The sequence below is a fragment of the Equus quagga genome, unplaced genomic scaffold, assembly GCF_021613505.1.
Source record: "Equus quagga isolate Etosha38 unplaced genomic scaffold, UCLA_HA_Equagga_1.0 73442_RagTag, whole genome shotgun sequence".
NCBI classification, from domain to species: domain Eukaryota; kingdom Metazoa; phylum Chordata; class Mammalia; order Perissodactyla; family Equidae; genus Equus; species Equus quagga.
Genome location: NW_025802777.1, coordinates 13,790,400 through 13,802,478, shown reverse-complemented (window position 1 = coordinate 13,802,478; position 12,079 = coordinate 13,790,400). Strand labels below are relative to the sequence as shown.

The window sequence follows — 12,079 nt, the reverse complement described above, 5'->3', positions numbered from 1 at the left end:
ATTTCATAAAAATCCAGGTTCCTACCACACTCCCTCTGGTAATACCCTCTTTCCCTTCCCAAATACCACATCTTCTTAATTGTTTCAGAGGAAGGAGAAGCTTTCACTGTTGCATATGACTTAGAAATAAGAAAATATTCTGTGTGTATATGGGGGCATTGCAGACATCATCAGTGCTTTCAGCACTCACTGTTCCCTGTTTGCCAATGGCCGTTGACTGTAGATAGCTGCCCCTCTCTGCATGAGGGGCTGTCTGGTGCTGGAGTGTATTTGGCCCAGGAGCAGAGCAGTCCAGGCCAGCCAAAGTGCTGGAGAGTCAAGGCCCGTTGGAGCAGGCCTCAACTGTTGACTGACTGACGTTAGAGGACAATCTCTCCAGTATTCTTGCCTTCAGGTGTGACAACCCTGAGGCATGTTCTGCACAGCCCCTCAGAAGTCCCAGAGGGAATGAGCCCTGGTTGTCTGCCTGGTGATCTGCTCACTAATGCTCCTCCTCCAGGCTTCCTTCCCTGCCCTGTCTCAGTTCCCCACTCCCCGAAACGTACTTCCTGGGATTCCCTCCCAAAGAGACTCCTTGCACTTAAATCCTTATCTCAGGACCTGCTTCTGGGGAAAACCCACTTAAATCAGAGGGTACACTGAACGGTGTTTACTGATAGGGAGTAAAATTCATCAAAATTATTAGAAACTGTTGATCTGAAGGAGGAGATTAGGAACAACTTCACTTTAATTCAAGTCTGTCTGTGATATAAACTCACCCCAGAACAAGGCAGTTTAGAAACAATTTGACAGGGATCCAGAAAAGCTTCAGAGGGGAGGTGACGTTTCAAAGAGGCCTCAATGGATGAATAGGAGTTCAACTAGGGCAGAAGTATTTAGGGGACATCCGAGGCAGAGGGACCAACAGAATCAAGACCAAGAAAACACAAAACCCTCAGGGAAATGATGCAGATGAGGAAGGAAAGTAGTTCAGGGCCTTGAACACGATGCTAAATCCTTAGAGCATGAATTTCTTTCTATGGGGAGAAAATAAATGTTTGACTGGGAGTTTAATGGATTACAGTTATTTAGAACCTATAAACAAAGCATATAAGACAGCCTTCTAGAAATAATAATGGTATAAAATTTTCAAATTTCTTGAAAAATAAATAAAGCTGAATAAAGATTTTGACTAGCTTACAAAAATGATGGGTAACATAATATTTTTGTGTATATGTGCTTGCATTTGTTGTTGTTAGTGCCATCAAGTCAATTCTGATTCCTAGCGACCCTGTGCACAGCAGAGTCGAACCCTGCCTGGTCTTTCTGCACCATCCTCTCATCTTCCAGCACTCTATCAGACAATGCCCCGCTGCTATTCATAGGGTTTTCATGGCCAATTTTTTCAGAAGTGTGTGGCCAGGTCCTTCTTCCCAGTCTGTCTTAGTCTGGAAGCTCCACTGAAACCTGTCCACCACAGGTGACCCTGCTGGTACTTGAAATCTTGGTGACATAGCTTTCAGCATCCCAGCAACCACCACAGTATGACAACCAACAAACAGGTGATGTGGTTTCCTGACCAGGAAATTAACCAAGGCTGTGGCAGTGAGAGTGCAGAATCTTAACCGCTTGACCACCCGGGCTGGCTGACTTGTGTTTGCATAGATATATACATGTGAATATTGATGCTCTTTCATGAATAAAAGTAAGTTTTTAGGCAAAATGCACACTGTGGTTTCAGATTTGTGAAATGTGTCTGCATGTAAGGAAGGACAAAAGTACCCTACAAGTTGGTAGCTTTCCTGTATTGCCTATGGCAAATGAATGGTGCCACGACATGTTCAATTTCCAGTCTTCAACACCTCTCTCTTCCTCAACCGCCCTACTCAGCCTATCAAACTCCTGGCCATCTTACTTCCTAAATATCCCCCAGATCTCTCCATTTTTCTCAATTGCTTGTGTCACCACTCTGTCCGAGCCGCCATCAGCTCTCACTTTAAGGATGGCCAGAGCACGCATTCACCCTTGTCCTGCTTCCTTCTGTTCTCACAGAGATCGTGCCTCTCCCCAGCTTAAAGTCCTGCGTTGGCTCCCCTCTGCACTTAAGATAAAGGCTCAGTGTGATGTGGCCTCTGCCCATCTGTTCAGGCTCATCGCTTGCCACTCCCACACCCATTCTTGGTCCTCCAGCCACATTAGCCAACCTTCGGTTCCCCGAAAAGGCTGCGACCCCCACTACCTCAGAGGCTTTGTATGTAAAGTTCTTTTGCTAGGATACACTCCTTTCCCAGGGTCCCCTCCTTCTTAACCTATTTAACCCCAATCCTCCTTTATTTCTCAGCCCAAACTCATTGTCTCAAGCAATCTTCCCTGGGCCCCCAGATCAAGCCAGATCTCTGTTTGATGCTCTCCTAACATGCTGCATTTTTCCTCCTCCATCTGCCATTGTCCATCTGCATGCTTATTTGATTGTCTTCCTCCCTCTCTAGACCATAAGCTCTATGGTCTATGAGATAGCTCCATGAAGATGGCACACGGCACATAAAGATGGGCTTAAGAGATACACGTTGAAAGAAATTATATTAACAAGAAGTTAACTTGCCTCAGGTATCTTGTTAATCACTTTAGATGCATTACCTATTTAGGCCTATGTACAGCTGAGAAAACTAAAGCTCAGAGACTTTTAAATAACTTGTTCAATCAGCAATGACAGACCTGGAATTTATTGCCAAGTCTGTCTGACTTGAGCTGACACTCCTGACCACCATTCTATACTGCATGGCAGAATAATTAATAAGCAACATTTATGGAGTCATGTTAGTGTTAAGAGTTATGGGATCCTTTTTCTATTTCTCAAAATTTTCTGTCATATCATCGTCCTAATACATCTTCAATAAAAGTGGTCTTCTAAATGATGGATGAATTTTTCGAAGCTTTGCCTTATCCAGATTCTAATTTATTGATTATTTCTTAGCATCCTTTTCCAATTTGGTTATTTAGCTTCCAATGGTACCATATTATATCATTCCAGATACATTTTTCCTACTCTTTGCTTATGTTCTCCCCTAATTTTTGTAAAGCTGCAAAAAAGTGGGAAAATACACCCATTGAGACTTGTTAATTTTGTTCAAAATATAACAAAATATAAATGCATTTTCATGTACAGGTAGGGTGTAGAGAGTGTTTTGGAATAGGGCAGGAAGAGACCATGAGATATGGCTGAATTGTACATAGAATAAAGTCTAGGAAAAATCAGTTCCAGTTTGGAAACAATGCAACCAGATGGTATTTCCAGTTAAAAGAACAAACATGGTTAAAGAATGCCTACTGTGAATGGAACAGAATAGAGAGCCCAGAATTTAACCCCAGCGTATACAGTCAACTAATATTTGACAAAGGAGCCAAGAACACCCAATGGAGAGAGGATAGTCTTTTCAACAAATGGTGCTGGGAAAACTGGAGCACACACGTGGAACAATGAAATTGGACCCCTCTCTCACACCACTTACAAAAATTAACTCAAAATGGATCAAAGACTTAAACATAGGACCTGATACCATAAAATTCCTAGAAGAAAACGTAGGAAAGAAGCTCATTGATATTGGTCTTGGCAATAATCTTTTGGGAATGATGCCAAAAGCACAAACAACAAAAGAAAAAATCAATAAATAAGACTACATCAAACTCAAAAGATTCTGCACAGCTAAATAAACAATTAACAAAATGAAAAGACAACCTACAGAATGGGAGAAAATTTTTGCAAACCATAGATCAGATAAGGGATTTATATCCAAAATATAAAAAAAATACAGGCAATTCAATAACGGAAAAACAAACAATCTGGTTTAAAAATAGGCAGAAGAATTAAACAAACATTTCTCCAACGAGGATATCAAAATGGTCAACAGACACATGAAAAAAATGCTCAACATCACTAATCGTCAGGGGAATGCAAATCAAAACCACAATAAGATACCACCTCATACTTGTTAGAATGGCTGTCATCAAGAAGACAAGAGACAATAGATGTTGGCGAAGATGTGGTGAAAAGGGAACTCTTGTACATCGTTGGTGGGAATGTAAATTGGTCCAATTGCTATGGAAAACATTATGAGATTTCCTCAAAAAATTAAAAATAGATCTACCATGAGATCCAGCAATTTCACTTCTGGGTATATACCCAAAGGAAATGGAAACAGGATTACGAAGAGATATATTCACTCTCATATTGATCACAGCATTATTCACAACAGACAAGATATAGAAATAATCCAAATGCCTGTCAACAGATGAAGGGATAAAAAAGATGTGGTACATATATGCAATGGAATATTATTCAACCCTAATAAAGGAAGATGTCCTTCCATTTGCAACAACATGGATGGACATTGAGCACATTATACTAAGGAAGATAAGTCAAAACCAGAAAGACAAGTACTGCATGATATCACTTATACGTGGAATCTAAAAAAGTTAAACCTGTAATTAACAGAGTAAAATTCTGATTACCAGGGGATAGGGGGTAGGCTAAGAGTGATGGTGTTTAAGGGTACAAACTTAAAACGAGTAATAAATAAGCCATGGAGACCTAATGCACAGTATAATGAATATAGACAATAATATTGTACTTAATGATGTAATATGATAAATATCACATTAGCAATCATATTACAACATATAAATGTATCAAAGTAACACATTATACACCTTAAACTTATGCAATATTACACATCAAATTTATTCAATAAAAAATTGTCTACTGTGCCATGGGATTGAGTAATACACAGAAAGCTAAACACAATCTTTGTTCCAAAAAAAAGCCCAAATTATTTAAAAAGATTACCAAAAGGAGAGCTCAGAATAATGGGTAAAATTGTATAATAATAGAATCACTATATATTTTAAATATGCTGCTGTTTTCTTGGTAAAATTAGAATCATTTACAACATATACCTACACTTCTGTTTGTTTAAAACAAAAAGTGGTTTGAAGAAAGAGACAAAGGGTGAGGTCCCAGTGAATTAAGAAAACCAGGTCAACTTGATTAATGAGGAGACAAAAGAGGAGATGAAAGTATCAACAATTCTTGCATAATCTGTCACTGATCATATGCGGCAAGCTTACATGTGAGCCAGGGTATTGTCCTGGCCCACGACCCTGTGCCTTTATCCCAGAGAAATCTACTTATGCACCACACAGCAAGTTCCCAAAAAAAGGCAACTCTGGACACCCCATCCCTATTCAGCTAAGAGTCCTGGCCTGTTCCACATGCTTCTGGGTGGTGTCTGGCTCTCGGTTAATGCCTCTTCTTATGGGATCCTCATCAGTTGACCTTATCTCCCACCCCTGCTGCAGTTGAGAATCACTGTTTTGAGCTCCTCAACTTTTACCTTTTCCCAAGGTGCAGCCTTGCTCATTCTCTGGCTCTTTCTGCTTGTAGTTGACTCTGCCCAACCAAGTCCCAGGGAACACTCATTTGGCTGCTCCACTCCCCGGGAGTAGGAAGGAGCAGTTCACCATGTATGAGCAATCATCCATGTGACAAAGTTTGAAGGAACCCAGTAGCTTCCCAATTGCCCACCCACATCTCTGAAAATGCAGATGCTGTCAAAAAGGAACACAGCCAATCCTCATTATTCCCAGATTCGTCTACTCACTAAAATTTATTTGTAACCCCTAAATCAATACTCATGGAGCTTTCACGGTCATTCACGGATATACACAGAGCAGTAAAAAATTGGAGTTGCCCAACATACACATTCCCAGCTGAGGTCGAAGAAGGCGGGGCTCTCTGCCTTCTCGTTACAGCTCTCATATCATAAAACTAGTGTCCTTTTTGCAGTCTATTTACTGCCATGTTTTCTTGCATTTTTTTGTTTTTGGATGGCGATTTCACTATTTAAAATGATCTCCCAAGCACTGCACTGAAGTACTGTCCAGCATGTCTATTAAATAAGCTTCATTCTGGCATGACTTCTAATGTTGTTGTCCATGAGTTGAATGTTAACGAATCAACAGTGCAGGGTAAATAAGGTGTCTTTAAACAGAAACATATCAAATGAGGTTATGTATTAATCAGTTGATGAAAATATTGTGACCAGAGGCTCACAGGAACTTAACCCTGTATTTCTCCTAGGAGCAATGCTTCAGTATTTGCTAATTCGGTGTTTGCAAGACTTTATAGAACATAACTGCCATAAATAAGAAGAATCGACAACAACTTCATCACATGAGGGTCCTGGGGGTACAGAGCACAGAATAGATAGCAGTGTGGCCTGGAGGCAAGTTGGATGGGCTTCACCAGAGATCCTGACAGCAGCAGGGAGCACTGTGTCGGATCGGAGGAAGGCACTGAGCCAGGGCGAGAGGAACTCCAGAGACAAATTTCAAATTCTTCTCAACATTTCTTGAGCCCAACCCTATTCCTAGATTAGTAGTATTACTAAAATAGTCTGGCAACAATGTTACATAAACTATCCATGGCAAAAGAAGTGTTATGTCAGAATTTTCATCTTAATGCTTGACACTTTAGAGATGCATTGCCCGGTACAGTAGCCAATAGCCAAATGTGGCCATTGAGCATTTGAACGTGGCTAGTCTAAATTGAGAGATGCTGTAAGTGAAACATACACACTGATTGCAAAGATGCAATATGATAAAAAATAATGTAAAATATCTTGTGAATAATTTTTTTATTGGTTCCACATTGAAACATTTTTATATGGTGGGTTAAAAGAAATGTACTATTAAAATTAATTTCACCTGTTTATTTTTTACCTTGTTTAAAAGTGGCTACTAGAAGATTTTGAATTGTGTATATGACCCTCATTATGTTTGCACCAGACAAGGCTGAACTAGAGCCATAGCAGAGTTGTGAGAATTCATGCTACTATATAGTAGTTAACACTTATATGCTACTTACTCTGAACCAGGCACCATTCCATGTACTTTCCGGGTATTGACTTGATTCATCTTCCCAGGAACCCTCTGAGATAGGTACTATCGTTTTTTTGCCATTTTAAAGATGAGAAGAAAGAGACAAAGAAAGGTTAGGCAATTTGCCCAAAGTCACACCAGTTTTGAGCCAGACTTGACGAAGGTAATTTAGGTCACATTCTTAACTATTACACACACACATCCACATCAATAGATGGTTATTTGATGTGGACATCGAACCCTTGAAATAAAAATTACTTATTGGTTGAAAGAAAACTTGGTTTGTGCCTTCAGTGGTGCTCTTTGAAGACACAAACGTGTCTGTAAAGAATAATCACTAACTTCTAAACGTTACTTGAGATTTTTCAAGGGAAAAAAAAATTGAGTCATCATGAGTTTGAGGTGACTGTTTTGTCTCAGTCTAGAAGTAGTGTAGAAACAGATGTCAAAAAGTAAAAAGAAATCGTAAAAAGAGAATGGTAGGGGCTGGCCCCGTAGGCGAGTGATTAAGGTCGCGCGCTCCACTGCATGCGGCCCAGTGTTTCGTTGGTTCGAATCCTGGGTGCCGACATGGCACAGCTCATCGAACCACACTGAGGCAGCGTCCCACATGCCACACCTATGAAGGACCCACAACGAAGAACATACAACTATGTACCGGGGGACTTTGGGGAGAAGAAGGAAAAAATAAAATCTTTAATAAATAAATAAATAAATAAATAAGAGAATGGTAAAAATAATAATAATAAAAGAGAATACTAAAAATAAAATAAATAGGGAGAGTTTAGGAATAACTTTTAGTAAAAACTGAAAAACTGAACTAAATTTACTAAAAAGTTTTTTAGTGAAAAAAAAACTAAAAAGGGTACAGCGAAGTCCCCCATTTTTAGATGAACTAAGCTTTTCTAGGTAAACGAAAAGCGAAGTCAACAGGAATAGGAGTCTAATGGAAAAGACAGGAAACTGGTAAATGAATGGAAAGGGGATTTGTAACACAGAACTACCCAAGCTACCGGCATAAAATTGCTTGTTTGTTCTTTCAAAAGTCATCCGAAAAGTCTTTGAGTGAGTTGTTTCCATTTAAAGAATAATAATTATATCCATTTATCAGCCAAAGGCCATTAAAATCTTTCCTGTGCTCTTTATTCCTGGGAAGGAAGGCGTCCAGGAAAGGAAGCGAAGGAGCTCGACTCCCTTTGGTACCCCAGGGATCTGGGCCTCCGAAACCTGCTACAGGGCTTGTAGATGTCATTTTGAAACACTGAGAACAATCAGTCTACGTGTCACGGCACACTCGCATGTCAGCCATCTCCTCTGTCGCACAGGGAAGCCTGGGGTGGTGGCAAGCGGTGCAGCACCAAGTTACTTGCCTGAGTCAAAGCCTACATTCTACGTCCTCTGTCGCTTATTACTCCAGGCATCTTGGAACATCACAGAGTTTCCAACAGTCTCATTTTAAAAGAGAGGGGGAGGAAGAAGAGGAAGACATATGCATAGTGGTTAAAAATCATACAACATAACTCAATAAAACAAATAACCCCATTGAAAAATGGGCTACTGGGGCCAGCTCCATGGCATAGTGGCTAAGTTCGGCAAGCTCTGCTTTGGCAGCCCAGGTTCACAGGTTCAGATCCTGGGCAGGGACCTAAGCCACTTGTCATCCATACTGTGGTGGCGACCCACATACAAAATAGAGGAGAATTGGCATAGATGTTAGCTCAGGGCTAATCTTCCTCAAGCAAAAGAAGAGAAAGATTGGCAACAGATGTTAACGCAGGGTGAGTCTTCCTCAGAAAAACAAAAAGGGCTACAGATTTGAATAGACATTTTCCAAAGAGTATACACAAATGGCCAACAAGTATATGAAAAAATACTCATCACTAATCTTCGGGGAAATGCAAATCAAAATCAAAATGAGATATTATCTCACACCTGTTAGGTTGACTATTATCAAAAAGACAAAAGACAGCTAGTGTTGTCAGCCAAGGATGTGGAGAAATTGAAACCCTTGCACATTGTTGGTGGGAATGAAAACAATGGTGTAGTCACTATGGAAAACAGTATGGAAGTTCCTCACAAATTAAAAGTAAAATTACCATATGATTCAGCAATCCCACGTCTGGGTTTTTATCCAGAAGAATTAAAATCAGGATCTTGAAGATATATTAGCATTCCTATGTTCATTGCAGCACTATTCAATGGCCAAGACGTGGACACAACCTAAGCGTCCATCAACAGAAGATTGGATAAAGAAAATGTGTTATATACATACAATGGAATACTGTTTAGCCTTCAAAAAGATGGAAATTCTGCTATATGCAGAAACATGGATGAACTCTGAGGACATTATGTTAAGTGAAATAAACCAGTCATAGAAAGACAAATATTGTGTGATTCCATTTATATGAGGTATCTAAAACTGTCAAATTCATAGAATTAAAAGTGAAAGGAATGGTGGTTGTCAAGGGCAGGGAGGAGGGAGAAATGGTGAATTATTAATCAATGGGCATAAAGTTTCAGTTAAGCAAGACATGAATATGCTCTAGAGATCTGCTATACAGCAGCACACCCATAGTGAACAATAACATATTGTCCACTTAAAAATTTAAGAAACTAAATTTCACATTGTGTTCTTACCACAATAAAATAAAATAAAAATGAACACTACAGATATATATCAATTAATAAAATGATCTAACAAAAATTCAGTTAAAACTTCCTATAAAAGGGGGGCTGGCCTCATGGCTGAGTAAAGTTCCATGTGCTCCACTTCTGTGGCCTGGGTTCACGGGTTCAGATTCCATGCATGGACTTCTTCCACTCATCAACCATGCTGTGGAGGCATCCCACAGACAAAAAATAGAGGAATATTGGCACAGATGTTGGCTCAGGGATAAAAAAAGAGGAAGATTGGCAACGGATGTTAGCTCAGGGCAAATCTTCTTCACCAAAAGAAAAAAGAGAAAAGAAAAAAAAAGTTGCTAAAAAAAAGCATAACAAATCTTTCCTCTTTGACTTTTAGTTTAAGACGTTGGCCACATTACCTCTGGGAGCCTGTCTCTTTCTCTATAAGATGTACATAATCATGCCCCCCTTATGGGATTGGTGAAATGATGCAATGAGGTTATCTTTGTAAAGTGTCCAGCAGAGTGCTTAGCACATAGTAAGAGCCCTAAAATGATTTTTAAGTAGTTGATGATAATTTCTTTCCAACTCAGACATTCTATGGATATAAGAACCAGCATTGCCTTGTCATGCTCTATTTTTTTTTTTTTCTGATCTGTGTCTGTTCCTTATTAAAACACTGCAACACTGTGGTGAAGGAAGAACTTATTCAATAATTTTGAGCATCAAAAAGCAAACCAGGGGCCAACCCAGTGGCGTAGTGGTTAAGTTTGCATGCTCCGCTTCAGCGGCCCGGGGTTCACAGGTTTGGATCCTGGGCGTGGACTGAGCACTGCTCATCAAGCCATGCTGTGACGGCATCCCACATAAAAAATAGGGGAAGATGGGAACAGATATTAGCTCAGCGACAATCTTTCTAAAGCAAAAAGAGGAAGATGGGCAACAGATGTTAGCTCAGGGCCAATCTTCCTTACAGAAAAGAAAAAGCAACCAGTTGACAGCAAGCCCCAGTGATGATTCTAAGCATCACAAGTGGTCCTCATCATTTCAGATGGAAGAAGTGAGGCCACCACTTGCTCAAGGTCACACCTTTGGAGGAACCATTTAAGAGAGATTTGAAACTCAGTTTCTCCTCCAAGCTCTCTGGTTCTACTCGTTAATAACTTTTCTATTTCTCTCTCATTATTTCTCTCTAATTTTGGTTTTCTCCAATAGTAGTTATAAACATACCTCCCTACAGAAGCTCAAAGCCAAATGCTGGTTAAGTCTCTGTATTCTCACTGCCAGAAGCCTCTGTTTTAAACACTTTTCTTAAGAAATAAAGCCTTGTTTATAAGCTTTAGACCACTGCTGCAAAAGAAAAAAATGCAATATGCAAATTAGACATTTTATAACTACAGTTAAATAATCAAGGCAACACTCCAAACGTCAGCTAGACGCTTACGTAATTGCATTTCTAGCACTTACATGAGCCATAGTGAAAGTTAAGGGGGAAATGTTGCTTATTTCCTATTAACTTCAGACTAGAACCTGATTCTTATTTGCCCTTATGAATAAAGCTGAACTGTTGTTTTAAAACCAGACACTGCACTTGGGTTCTTTTAAGGTTCCTGGTTGCAACAAGGGAACAGCAGCAAATTTCGTAAGAAGGAAAAAATGTTTAATGAAAAATTACAGTTATTCCAAAAGAATTGCACTAAATGTTCAGCTTTCATTATGTCTCTCCATTTCCTTTCTGGCTTTTGACAGATCAGCTTCTCACTACACATATCGTCTCTTTCTAAGATTAATTTCTTCAAGGTCAGTTTTTTCCAAATCTGTTCATGTACGCTCAGTAGAGATGGGATCAGTTGATACTCCTGGCCATGCCATCCTGATTAATCAATCAATAAATAATTATTGGGTATCCTTAGAGCCAACCTAGAATGCACCCAATAAATGCACGCTAAATTGAATGGAACTTAACTTTATTCCATTTAAGAAAGTAACTGACTGCACATGTCTTGGTTTGGGTTCCCCCAAATGCAGATCCTGAGATAGAACTCGGATGCAGGTAGCTTCTTTGGGAGGGGCATGGAGGAAAGTGAGACAGGGGAGGGAGATAAGCTAAACAGGGTGCATTAATGAGACAACTGGCTTCCAACCCAGAGCAGACACTAGGAGGAACCATATGAATGGAACTTTATGCAATCCCGGGCATTTCCCCCATGCAGCCATCTCTACTCTCCTGCTCCTGTCCACACATCCTCTGCTTCCCTGGGGTTGCAGACGAGAGTGAGGGTTTGGGTCCTGCCAATTCTCAGATTGGATTCTGCAAATTCTATCATCCTCCGATCCCAGACCCCACCTGCTGTCAGAGGCCAGTCCACGCTCTATCATTCTTTGAAACAATGCTCTCTGCCACCCCTAGCCTATAGTTATTAATCTCATTTGAAATCTTGCTTTTAAATCATTATGGATGATCTTGGTTGTCTGTTCTTCAACACTTTTTGCTCATCTATTCCCTAAAGTAATTTCAAAGGACTGTGTCCTACCTATC

General features: G+C 40.0%; 1 long non-coding RNA gene across 4 annotated transcripts in view; it reads right to left on the bottom strand.

Moving 5' to 3' along the window:
- The window catches only part of LOC124234344 (uncharacterized), a 63,946-nt gene that overhangs the window by 27,119 nt on the left and 24,748 nt on the right, over window positions 1–12,079 (bottom strand). For 2 of the 4 annotated variants that reach the window (XR_006887275.1, XR_006887274.1), the window contains exon 3: window positions 6,902–6,978. The exons of the other annotated variants lie outside the window; for them this stretch is intronic. This is a non-coding gene — a long non-coding RNA (uncharacterized LOC124234344). The remainder of the gene's footprint in view (window positions 1–6,901; window positions 6,979–12,079) is intronic. 4 annotated transcript variants of the gene reach the window in all.